We start from the raw sequence: 14,308 nt of genomic DNA on the forward strand, positions 1-14,308 counted from the left end.
AATCCTGGAATCCTGGAATCATGGAATCATGGAATCCTGGAATCATTGAAAAATTGAATCATTGAATAATGGAATCCTGGAATCATTGAATCCTGGAATAATGGAATACTGGAATCATTAAACCATGGAATCCTGGAATAATGGAATAATGGAATCCTGGAATCATAGAAAAATGGAATCATTGAATAATGGAATCCTGGAATCATTGAATCCTGGAATCCTGGAATCCTGGAATCCTGGAATCCTGGAATCATGGAATCATGGAATCCTGGAATCATTGAAAAATTGAATCATTGAATAATGGAATCCTGGAATCATTGAATCCTGGAATACTGGAATACTGGAATCATGGGATCATGGAAGGCTGGGGGTGGGGCTTGAGGTCCCGACGTCGGTGTTTTCAAGAATCTCGTCTCACTTCCTCCACCGATACACGGAAAACAGAGTTGAGAGAGACCTCCACCCTGGAAGGCCTTTTCCAAGGTTGTTATATTTATATTCACAGTCGTCAAAACGTACTTTACACTTTCAGAAATATCAGAACGTGTGGAGGCCGGACGATCCCAGAAGAGCTCACGAGCGACACACGAGGAGCCCAACGCACGAGGCAAGAAGAGCTAAAAGAAACCAACAAACAAAAACCAACAAACAAAAACCAACAAACAAAAACCAACAAACAAAAACCAACAACCAAAAACCAACAAACAAAAACCAACAAACAAAAACCAAAAACCAAAAACCAACAAACAAAAACCAACAACCAAAAACCAACTAACAAAAACCAAAAACCAAAAACCAACAAACAAAAACCAACAACCAAAAACCAACAAACAAAAACCAACAACCAAAAACCAACAACCAAAAACCAACAACCAAAAACCAACAAACAAAAACCAACAACCAAAAACCAACAACCAAAAACCAACTAACAAAAACCAACAAACAAAAACCAACTAACAAAAACCAACAAACAAAAACCAACAACCAAAAACCAACAACCAAAAACCAACAAACAAAAACCAACAAACAAAAACCAAAAACCAAAAACCAACAAACAAAAACCAACAAACAAAAACCAACAAACAAAAACCAACAAACAAAAACCAAAAACCAAAAACCAACAAACAAAAACCAACAAACAAAAACCAAAAACCAAAAACCAACAAACAAAAACCAACAAACAAAAACCAACAAACAAAAACCAAAAACCAAAAACCAAAAACCAAAAACCAACAAACAAAAACCAACAAACAAAAACCAAAAACCAAAAACCAACAAACAAAAACCAACAAACAAAAACCAACAAACAAAAACCAACAAACAAAAACCAACAAACAAAAACCAACAAACAAAAACCAAAAACCAAAAACCAACAAACAAAAACCAACAAACAAAAACCAAAAACCAAAAACCAACAAACAAAAACCAACAAACAAAAACCAACAAACAAAAACCAAAAACCAAAAACCAACAAACAAAAACCAAAAACCAAAAACCAAAAACCAAAAACCAAAAACCAAAAACCAAAAAAACCAAAAACCAAAAACCAACAAACAAAAACCAACAAACAAAAACCAACAAACAAAAACCAAAAACCAACAAACAAAAACCAACAAACAAAAACCAAAAACCAAAAACCAAAAACCAACAAACAAAAACCAACAAACAAAAACCAAAAACCAAAAACCAAAAACCAACAAACAAAAACCAACAAACAAAAACCAAAAACCAAAAACTAAAAACCAAAAACCAAAAACCAACAAACAAAAACCAAAAACCAACAAACAAAAACCAACAAACAAAAACTAAAAACCAAAAACCAAAAACCAACAAACAAAAACCAAAACCCAAAAACACATCTAAATATAGAATACCTGGTGAATACCTTCAGTCCATGTGTGTGTGTGTGTGTGTGTGTGTGTGTGTGTGTGTGTGTGTGTGTGTGTGTGTGTGTGTGTGTGTGTGTGTGTGTAAGCCAGCATCGGCTCGTCCAGCTCCTTCAAAGCCGTCGGTCCCTGCAGATCATTTGCAGCCGGGTCGCAGACAAATGCCTCCGCCCGCCTCCACCCGCCTCCACCCGCCTCCACCCGAATATTCATGACGGACGTGTGCAGCAACAATTAGCGTGAGCTTTCATCGGGTTTTGGGGCTAAGTCGCTCGACTCACGAGCAATTTAGCGTTTAGCCTACCACCACCTTCCACTCTACCTCCCTACACCTCTACACCACCTACCTCTGCCCCTACCACATCTACTCCACCTACCTCTGCCCCTACTACCTCTACTCCAGCTACCTCTGCCCCTACTACCTCTACTCCAGCTACCTCTGCCCCTACTACCTCTACTCCACCTACCACTGCCCCTACCACCTCTACTCCAGCTACCTCTGCCCCTACCACCTCTACTCCACCTACCACTGCCCCTACCACCTCTACTCCAGCTACCTCTGCCCCTACCACATCTACTCCACCTACCTCTGCCCCTACCACCTCTACTCCAGCTACCTCTGCCCCTACCACCTCTACTCCAGCTACCTCTGCCCTTACTACCTCTACTCCACCTACCACTGCCCCTACCACCTCTACTCCAGCTACCTCTGCCCCTACCACCTCTACTCCAGCTACCTCTGCCCCTACTACCTCTACTCCACCTACCTCTGCCCCTACTACCTCTACTCCACCTACCACTGCCCCTACCACCTCTACTCCAGCTACCTCTGCCCCTACTACCTCTACTCCAGCTACCTCTGTCCCTACTACCTCTACTCCACCTACCTCTACCCCTACCACCTCTACTACACCTACCTCTGCCCTTACCACCTCTACTCCAGCTACCTCTGCCCCTACCACCTCTACTCCACCTACCACTGCCCCTACCACCTCTACTCCAGCTACCTCTGCCCCTACCACATCTACTCCACCTACCTCTGCCCCTACCACCTCTACTCCAGCTACCTCTGCCCCTACTACCTCTACTCCACCTACCTCTGCCCCTACTACCTCTACTCCACCTACCACTGCCCCTACCACCTCTACTCCAGCTACCTCTGCCCCTACTACCTCTACTCCAGCTACCTCTGTCCCTACTACCTCTACTCCACCTACCTCTACCCCTACCACCTCTACTACACCTACCTCTGCCCTTACCACCTCTACTCCAGCTACCTCTGCCCCTACCACCTCTACTCCAGCTACCTCTGTCCCTATTACCTCTACTCCACCTACCTCTACCCCTACCACCTCTACTACACCTACCTCTGCCCTTACCACCTCTACTCCAGCTACCTCTGCCCCTACCACCTATACTCCACCTACTTCTGCCCCTACTACCTCTACTCCACCTACTTCTGCCCCTACTACCTCTACTCCACCTACCTCTGCCCCTACTACCTCTACTCCACCTACCTCTGCCCCTACCACCTCTACTCCACCTACCTCTGCCCCTACCACCTATACTCCACCTACCACTGCCCCTACCACCTCTACTCCACCTACCTCTGCCCCTACCACCTATACTCCACCTACTTCTGCCCCTACTACCTCTACTCCACCTACTTCTGCCCCTACTACCTCTACTCCACCTACCTCTGCCCCTACCACCTCTACTCCACCTATAGAGATGTAATATGTTCATATGGGAAGAAGGAATTAGGAGGTGTTGACTATGACCAGCACGAGGAGCTGTTCAACAGATCACACCGCTACCAATAAAAAACCACTCCACCCACACAAACACCACTTAACCTCCACCCACTGCCGTGCTCCGCAGAAGAAATGCAGATGAAGCCTGTTCCCGTGTGAGGAACTGGTTATTTTACAGGTGTCTCTGCCGATAGAAGGAACTCCGCTTTGGCGAACAAGGAAAAAGTTGACGTAGCGCGCACGCGACAGCCATAAAAGGCTTTTTTATTGGGTGACAGGCGACAGCTTTAATTGCCGGCTCCCGGCTCCCGGCTGCCTGAGCGCCGCAGGACGCTGTGGGTTTGTGTTAATGCCGGTTGAGCTGCAGGAATCAAGGGGAGCACTCGTCACCCAGACAATAAACAGACGTGAGCTCAATAAGTTCTCTTTGTCTTTGCTTCACTCCGGGAAGCCGCCGTCCTCTGTTCTGCCGAAAAACAAGACAGCTCTGCGCCCGTGTTGTCACTAAAAGACAAAAATAAATGAATAAACAAATAAATAATTAAATAAAGAAATCAATAAAAGACGAATTGAAATAAGATATGTACATCCCAACCGGAGGGGAGAGGAATAGACGTTTAAATCCCTCTGCGTGTGGATGACAAATTGGAGGGACTGCACGTGGAGTGTGATTTATTTGTGTGGATATTACAATGTGAACATTCCACATATGAATCCACCGGGTTTCTGGTTTCAGAGGGTTTCTATTCCTCCCAGACCCCGTTACAACTTCCTCGTGTCAGCGGGAGTTGGATGGAGGCATTTCTGTGAAGTTGGAACGTTGCTTCCATGTGTCCATGGGAAACATGTGACGCCAGATGAAGCCGGTTCCATTTGTACCAGGGAGCACTTTACCTCCACAGAACTGCATGCTGGGATACGTTTCACCACGACGCAATTGCAAACCCGGAGCTGCTTTCGGCAAGCCCTGTTTTTCCGAGCTTCAAACCAGGTTCCATTTAGCTTCAGGAGACTTCCTGTAATTAACTGATTTAGTTTGGGTTCATTTATATGCGCGTCAACGTCAGCCTGGGTTTCACGGACCTTCTGAGCGTGATATGTCTGACGTCAGTGCGGCAGCAGACAGCCTGGAGAGATACATTACAGCCTTAGATATTTCTCTATATTTATTCACTCTCCCACAATTGGGCCTAAATATGAATTATTTACCTGATGAATCTTTGAGACCACTCATTGATTGTGGGGGAACAGGGGACGAATGGAGCAAATCCATCAAACCCAAATATATTGCAAGCATAAACATCACATGGAGCGTGGAAAAGCAGATACTGACATGGAACATCTCAGGCACGCTGGGATACGGGGGACACTGGAAACTTCTGTCCCCCCCACTTTGAGGTATTAAGGTAATAGAAGGTTGGGGACAGTGGCGTCGTGGAGGGTAGGGGTCCGGGGCTTCAGCTCCCAATGTTTTATGAACAGTCCCCGATCTAAAACAGCCCCGCAGCAGTTATTTTAGATTTAGGTGATTTTATTTTACTCCGTTTCCTTATATAATGAAACAAGCACTTGGGTGATGGAGACACCTTCTCACTTACCAGCCCCCGCCCCTGGGCGTGTTCCCCCCATTACATGGTACGAGGTACATGGTCCGGCTCCCGTGAAACCTCTGCAGCCCAACATGTCAATATCCATACAACATGGAACAAGGAACATGGAACATGGAACATGGAATACATGGACATGGACATGGACATGTATGGACACACACACACACACACACACACACACACACACACACACACACACACACACACACACACACACACACACACACACACACACACACACACACACACTCCTCCCAAATGAATCAGTTGAACACTTGTGACCACCAAAAGGATTTCTAACTGGAGAGATTCTGTTCTAATTTGAGATGTGATTATCACATATGAAGGGAACTAAACATTAAATGCCCCCGTCCACACAGCACTGCGTCACAGCGCAGATCAGTATCTACTTAATGGCTGCAGTTATGATTTAATAACCATGAGGCGGCCGGGGACAAAGCAAGGGCAGCTTTTCATGACGCCCAGCTTAATGGAATTCACTCACAAAGGCGTTGACTCGTCGTCTGCAGAGGAAGTTATCTTCTCCAACGACGTCTTCCCTCGGCAGCCGCACCCCAGCGCTCAATAAAAGAGCACCAGGGCTGCATGCCATCCTCACGTTTAAATCCTCTTTCCAATTAAAAAAACATGAAACACAACAAACCGCATACAGCATGCTACACATCTACACAAGATACTGCACGTCGCCCTGCAAGCAGATGGAGGAACAGCAACTGGGAGGAATCACTATTGTTGGTAGAAACACCATCTTACCCAGCGCTGTCCTGCAGACGACAAACTGAAGCACCGCTGTTGTATGTGAGACCTGCTTCTGCACATGGACGTCGTGTGAGACCTGCTTCTGCACATGTCCGTGGGCATATTGGGGAGACACCAGAGGACAGACGTCCAGGCCGCTTCATCCATCAGGGTGAAAGTGATTTTTATCGGATGACGACTTTAATAGACAGCATCTGATTGATTGGTGGAGCGCTGTGGCAGTTGGAGGAGTACACCACCCGTTTTCAGCTGATTGTGTCAGGGAAGGTGAAATGCCGAATGAGGGCATGGAGTACTAAGCCAGGGAAGCTGAACCTCCAAATAAATATCTATGCTTCAAAGGTGGAACTCAAAAACAGGGCGTGGAGCAGGTCACCGCCAAGGTGAAGCTTCCCTCCGATGCGCTATGACAGTTAATCCTGGTGGTTTATGATGTCATTTTCTATTTTCTGGTCACGTACCGGTGTCTGATAGCGCTCATTTGCTGGAAAAGCTCAAACAAACGTGAATTTCATCCTCAAATCACACTGTTTAAAACGGAATCAAAATTTTCCATTTACCTCAAGGAGACTCCCTCAGGGGCGTCGTCCTGCCAACCGCTCAAGCTGCCTCGTCCCGTTCTCAGATCAGATTTTGGTAACCTTCACCGCAAGGTCACCTTCGTCAAAAAGCAACTTGTTCCGTTATGGCATTACCTACTGAGGAAAACAACTTGTTCCAGTAAATTCCAGATGATTTGAAAACCTCCACCACGTGGAGGTTTGCGCATGCGTTGACGAAAAACCAATTCATCTGGACGGATCCAAAGCTGACCTTTCATCTCTGGCCAATCCCGTTAGCCGCTGTAGAAATAAGCCCCGCCCCCTCCCTGGTGGGTGGGTTGCATAAACAGACACACCGTCAACACACCCTCAACACAGCGTCAACACAGCGTCAAAACAGCATCAACACACTGTCAACACACCCTCAACACCCCCTCAACACACCAGCAACACACCCTCAACACACCGTCAACACACCGTCAACACACCGTCAACACACCGGCAACACACCCTCAACACACCCTCAACACACCGTCAACACACCGTCAACACACCATCAACACAGCGGAAACACACCCTCAAACACACCCTCAACGCAGTGTCAACACACCGGCAACACACCCTCAACACAACGGCAACACACCCTCAACACACCCTCAACACACCGTCAACACACCATCAACACACCGTCAACACACCATCAACACACCATCAACACAGCGGCAACACTCCCTCAACGCAGTGTCAACACACCGGCAACACACCCTCAACACACCGTCAACACACCGGCAACACACCCTCAACACACCGTCAACAAACCGTCAACACACCGTCAACACACCATCAACACAGCGGCAACACACCCTCAAACACACCCTCAACGCAGTGTCAACACACCGGCAACACACCCTCAACACACCCTCAACACACCCTCAACACACCGGCAACACACCGGCAACACACCGGCAACACACCATCAACACACCATCAACACAGCAGCAACACAACCTCAACGCACCCTCAACGCACCGTCAACACACCGGCAACACACCCTCAACACACCGGCAACACACCCTCAACACACCGGCAACACACCCTCAACACACCGGCAACACACCCTCAACACACCGGCAACACACCCTCAACACACCAGCAACACACCCTCAACACACCGGCAACACACCGGCAACACACCCTCAACACACCGTCAACACACCGTCAACACACCATCAACACACCATCAACACAGCGGCAACACACCCTCAACGCAATGTCAACACACCGGCAACACACCCTCAACACACCGTCAACACACCCTCAACACACCGTCAACACACGATCAACACAGCGGCAACACACCCTCAAACACACCCTCAACGCAGTGTCAACACACCGGCAACACACCCTCAACACACCCTCAACACACCGGCAACACACCGGCAACACACCCTCAACACACCCTCAACACACCGTCAGCACACCGTCAACACACCCTCAACACAGCGTCAACACAGCGTCAAAACAGCATCAACACACTGTCAACACACCCTCAACACCCCCTCAACACACCAGCAACACACCCTCAACACACCGTCAACACACCGTCAACACACCGTCAACACACCGGCAACACACCCTCAACACACCCTCAACACACCGTCAACACACCGTCAACACACCATCAACACAGCGGAAACACACCCTCAAACACACCCTCAACGCAGTGTCAACACACCGGCAACACACCCTCAACACAACGGCAACACACCCTCAACACACCCTCAACACACCGTCAACACACCATCAACACACCGTCAACACACCATCAACACACCATCAACACAGCGGCAACACACCCTCAACGCAGTGTCAACACACCGGCAACACACCCTCAACACACCGTCAACACACCGGCAACACACCCTCAACACACCGTCAACACACCGTCAACACACCGTCAACACACCATCAACACAGCGGCAACACACCCTCAAACACACCCTCAACGCAGTGTCAACACACCGGCAACACACCCTCAACACACCCTCAACACACCCTCAACACACCGGCAACACACCGGCAACACACCGGCAACACACCATCAACACACCATCAACACAGCAGCAACACAACCTCAACGCAACCTCAACGCACCGTCAACACACCGGCAACACACCCTCAACACACCGGCAACACACCCTCAACACACCGGCAACACACCCTCAACACACCGGCAACACACCCTCAACACACCGGCAACACACCCTCAACACACCGGCAACACACCCTCAACACACCAGCAACACACCCTCAACACACCGGCAACACACCCTCAACACACCGTCAACACACCGTCAACACACCATCAACACACCATCAACACAGCGGCAACACACCCTCAACGCAATGTCAACACACCGGCAACACACCCTCAACACACCGTCAACACAGCCTCAACACACCGTCAACACACCATCAACACAGCGGCAACACACCCTCAAACACACCCTCGACGCAGTGTCAACACACCGGCAACACACCCTCAACACACCCTCAACACACCGGCAACACACCGGCAACACACCCTCAACACACCGTCATCACACCGTCAACACACCATCAACACACCATCAACACAGCGGCAACACACCCTCAACGCAATGTCAACACACCGGCAACACACCCTCAACACACCGTCAACACACCCTCAACACACCGTCAACACACCATCAACACAGCGGCAACACACCCTCAAACACACCCTCAACGCAGTGTCAACACACCGGCAACACACCCTCAACACACCCTCAACACACCGGCAACACACCGGCAACACACTCTCAACACACCCTCAACACACCCTCAACACACCCTCAACACACCGTCAGCACACCGTCAACACACCATCAACACAGCAGCAACACACCCTCAACGCACCATCAACACAGCGGCAACACACCCTCAAACACACCCTCAACGCAGTGTCAACACACCGGCAACACACCCTCAACACACCCTCAACACACCCTCAACACACCGGCAACACACCGGCAACACACCATCAACACACCATCAACACAGCAGCAACACAACCTCAACGCACCCTCAACGCACCGTCAACACACCGGCAACACACCCTCAACACACCGGCAAAACACCCTCAACACACCGGCAACACACCCTCAACACACCGGCAACACACCCTCAACACACCGGCAACACACCCTCAACACACCAGCAACACACCCTCAACACACCGGCAACACACCGGCAACACACCCTCAACACACCGTCAACACACCGTCAACACACCATCAACACACCATCAACACAGCGGCAACACACCCTCAACGCAATGTCAACACACCGGCAACACACCCTCAACACACCCTCAACACACCCTCAACACACCGTCAACACACCATCAACACAGCGGCAACACACCCTCAAACACACCCTCAACGCAGTGTCAACACACCGGCAACACACCCTCAACACACCCTCAACACACCGGCAACACACCGGCAACACACCCTCAACACACCCTCAACACACCCTCAACACACCGTCAGCACACCGTCAACACACCATCAACACAGCAGCAACACACCCTCAACGCACCCTCAACGCACCATCAACACAGCAGCAACACACCCTCAACGCACCCTCAACGCACCGTCAACACATCCTCAACACACCCTCAACACACCGGCAACACACCCTCAACACACCGGCAACACACCCTCAACACACCGGCAACACACCCTCAACACACCGGCAACACACCGTCAACACACCGGCAACACAACGTCAACACACCCTCAACACACCCTCAACACACCGTCAACACACCCTCAACACACCCTCAACACACCATCAACACACCCTCAACACACCCTCAACACACCCTCAACACACCGGCAACACACCATCAACACACCCTCAACACACCATCAACAGACCCTCAACACACCCTCAACACACCCTCAACACACCCTCAACACACCGTCAACACACCGTCAACACACCATCAACACACTCTCAACACACCGTCAACACACCCTCAACACACCGTCAACACACCCTCAACACACCGTCAACACACCCTCAACACACCGTCAACACACCGTCAACACACCGTCAACACACCCTCAACACACCCTCAACACACCGTCAACACACCGTCACACACCCTCAACACACCCTCAACACACCGTCAACACACCGTCAACACACCCTCAACACACCGTCAACACACCGTCAACACACCGTCAACACACCGTCAACACACCCTCAACACACCCTCAACACACCCTCAACACACCCTCAACACACCGTCAACACACCCTCAACACACCATCAACACACCCTCAACACACCGTCAACACACCCTCAACACACCGTCAACACACCCTCAACACACCGTCAACACACCGTCAACACACCGTCAACACACCCTCAACACACCCTCAACACACCGTCAACACACCCTCAACACACCATCAACACACCCTCAACACACCATCAACACACCCTCAACACACCATCAACACACCCTCAACACACCGTCAACACACCCTCAACACACCCTCAACACACCGTCAACACACCCTCAACACACCATCAACACACCCTCAACACACCATCAACACACCCTCAACACACCATCAACACACCCTCAACACACCGGCAACACACCGGCAGCGGAGACGGAGCCCCAGGCTGTAATGTTTTTTTGGGGATATTTAAGTTCTGACCCAAAGCCGACAGTAAATATCTGTTAAATATGGAGAGGGGACGTGCAACACCACAAACTGTTTTATTTATTTAGTTTTAAAATAACATTATATTCATGTGAGTGTATTAACTGGACTTGTTTAATTTTGAATTTAATGTTTAAGTAAAAATGGCCGACTCTTCAATAAAGACATTTTGTTAATCGACACCTTGATGATGTCATTCCTTAAATCAACTGTTTTAAGCTCAATAAACACAGACAATATTTGACCAGAAAATCATCCATTTGTCTGGGAAACTGAAATCTTCCAAGACACCGTTCGCACCACGGAAAATACTTTTTTGTACTTTGTTTTTGTGGTGAGGTGTCTTGGAGGGTGTGGCGTCCCAAGGCAACCCCATCATATAAGATAATTACTAAGAGACGGTGCCAGGGGTCCCGAGAGAGAGAGCACATCACCAGGGGTCCTGGTGAGAAGGGAGGTGAAATGTCACCTGTGACCTATGTGGGGGAACCAAATGGTAAATGTTGTCAACTCAACAACTGAGCAGTGAAATTGCAAAACTCGTTAAAAAAAACCCACGTTAAGTTACTCGTTACACAAAACAAAGTATTCAGAGTACTCGTTGCTTTGGAACCTGTCACCCCCAACACTGTCTCAGAGGCAGAGAGGTGCTGGAATTAAGGCCCTGAGGACCGTGCCACCACCCAGGGGGCGGGGCTTATCGTGCTGCCGTTTTAGTGCATCACCGCTCATGGCTTAAACGAGGTATCTCCAGGACGCAGTAGACGTTGTGCCTCCGCTTCAAGTCCACCTCACAACACACAGCGCGGCTCGGTTTCCACTCTTGCACCGAGCAGAACTTCCTGCTTCGCCGCGTCGGGAGCGCCGCGTCCGGCCTGCGGCGGCCTCCGCCGTGAACGCCGTGAACGCCGAAAAGCACCGAGAGCCGGAGACTTAGATAGAGCTGGAGAAGCGGAACAAACAGACTCCAGTTCTCTTTGTGTCGCTTTCACCGCAGGAAGTCGCGGCTCGTCTTCCTGCGCCGATGGAAAAGCGCTTTCCTCCGTTGTTCAGACGCTGCTTTGTGTTTCTTTTTTTCTTTTTTTTTTTGCATTGAAGAACATTTATTTCACCCCGTTGTTATTTTTTCAAAAAAATGTTTTTTTCGCAGTCGTGACAAATAAAACATGGGAAAGAAGAGAATGAGTCACAGAGCGGAGGAAAATCACAGCGATTGTGTTGGAAAAGCTCCCGACATGTTCCGGGCTGACGTGAGGGTAATGGCTACACTGAGACTGTAAACTGATTGTTGTGTGAATGTGAATGTGTAGTAAGTGTAGTGTAGTAAGTATGTGAACAAAAACGGGAAACACCACATCGTCATGAAGCCGCGCCACTTCCTTTTCAGCGCGTTGTCATGACGACACAGCAGAGAAACTTCCACCAGCGTAGCATGCGTACTATGGTTTTGGACACGGTAAAAACATTTCCTTACTAACCTGCCTGACTGAATAGTACTGTATGCTAGTTTCCCATTTGTGATGCAGCACATTTGTGAGTCCTAAAGTCAAGAAACGAGTCCTAAAAATCCTTCATGTACCGGCACCCTCCCATCATTCTGACGTAGCGTTGACTCAAAATGAACGTCATCGAAATGGCGCCGGTTGCCCCCCTGCGCATTAACACAATGCTATCATATCTCATTCAACCTATTGATGATTTCATTCATCTCAAACAATATTCCATCCAATTATAATAAGACCTTCTGAAATAAATGTAACATTGATTTACCATACATTGTCTATCGTCACGGTGAGATTCATTGAATTCATTTCTTGTGAAGCTTGTTGTGACTGGTTGTCGAGAGGTTCTGTGTTCAAATGAACTTAGTGACCGACCACATCAAGGTCTTACGGCCTTGATGGTCCTCTGTGACGTGAATGGAGCTGGTCACCAACATCAGTCAATCTGCCCAGCTCAGTGTCATTGTGTTGATGTGTCATTGTGTTGAAGTGTCATTGTGTTGATGTGTCATTGTGTTGATGTGTCATTGTGTTGATGTGTTATTGTGTTGATGTGTTATTGTGTTGATGTGTCATTGTGTTGATGTGTCAATGTGTTGATGTGTCATTGTGTTGATGTGTCATTGTGTTGATGTGTGATTGTGTTGATGTGTTATTGTGTTGATGTGTCATTGTGTTGATATGTTATTGTGTTGATGTGTCATTGTGTTGATGTGTCAATGTGTTGATGTGTCATTGTGTTGATGTGTCATTGTGTTGATGTGTTATTGTGTTGATGTGTCATTGTGTTGATGTGTTATTGTGTTGATGTGTCATTGTGTTGATGTGTCATTGTGTTGATGTGTCATTGTGTTGATGTGTTATTGTGTTGATGTGTCATTGTGTTGGTGTGTAATTGAGTTGATGTGTCATTGTGTTGGTGTGTTATTGTGTTGATGTGTCATTGTGTTGATGTGTCATTGTGTTGATATGTTATTGTGTTGATGTTTCATTGTGTTGATATGTTATTGTGTTGATGTGTCATTGTGTTGATATGTTATTGTGTTGAAGTGTCATTGTGTTGATGTGTCATTGTGTTGGTGTGTTATTGTGTTGATGTGTCATTGTGTTGAAGTGTCATTGTGTTGATGTGTCATTGTGTTGATGTGTTATTGTGTTGATGTGTCATTGTGTTGATGTGTTATTGTGTTGATGTGTCATTGTGTTGATGTGTCATTGTGTTGATGTGTTATTGTGTTGATGTGTCATTGTGTTGATGTGTCATTGTGTTGAAGTGTCATTGTGTTGAAGTGTCATTGTGTTGATGTGTCATTGTGTTGATGCGTCATTGTGTTGATGTGTTATTATGTTGATGTGTCATTGTGTTGAAGTGTCATTGTGTTGATGTGTCATTGTGTTGATGTGTCATTGTGTTGATGTGTCAATGTGTTGATGTGTCATTGTGTTGATATGTCATTGTGTTGATGTGTCA

Source organism: Zeus faber, assembly GCF_960531495.2.
Source record: "Zeus faber genome assembly, chromosome: 8".
Lineage (NCBI taxonomy): Eukaryota > Metazoa > Chordata > Actinopteri > Zeiformes > Zeidae > Zeus > Zeus faber.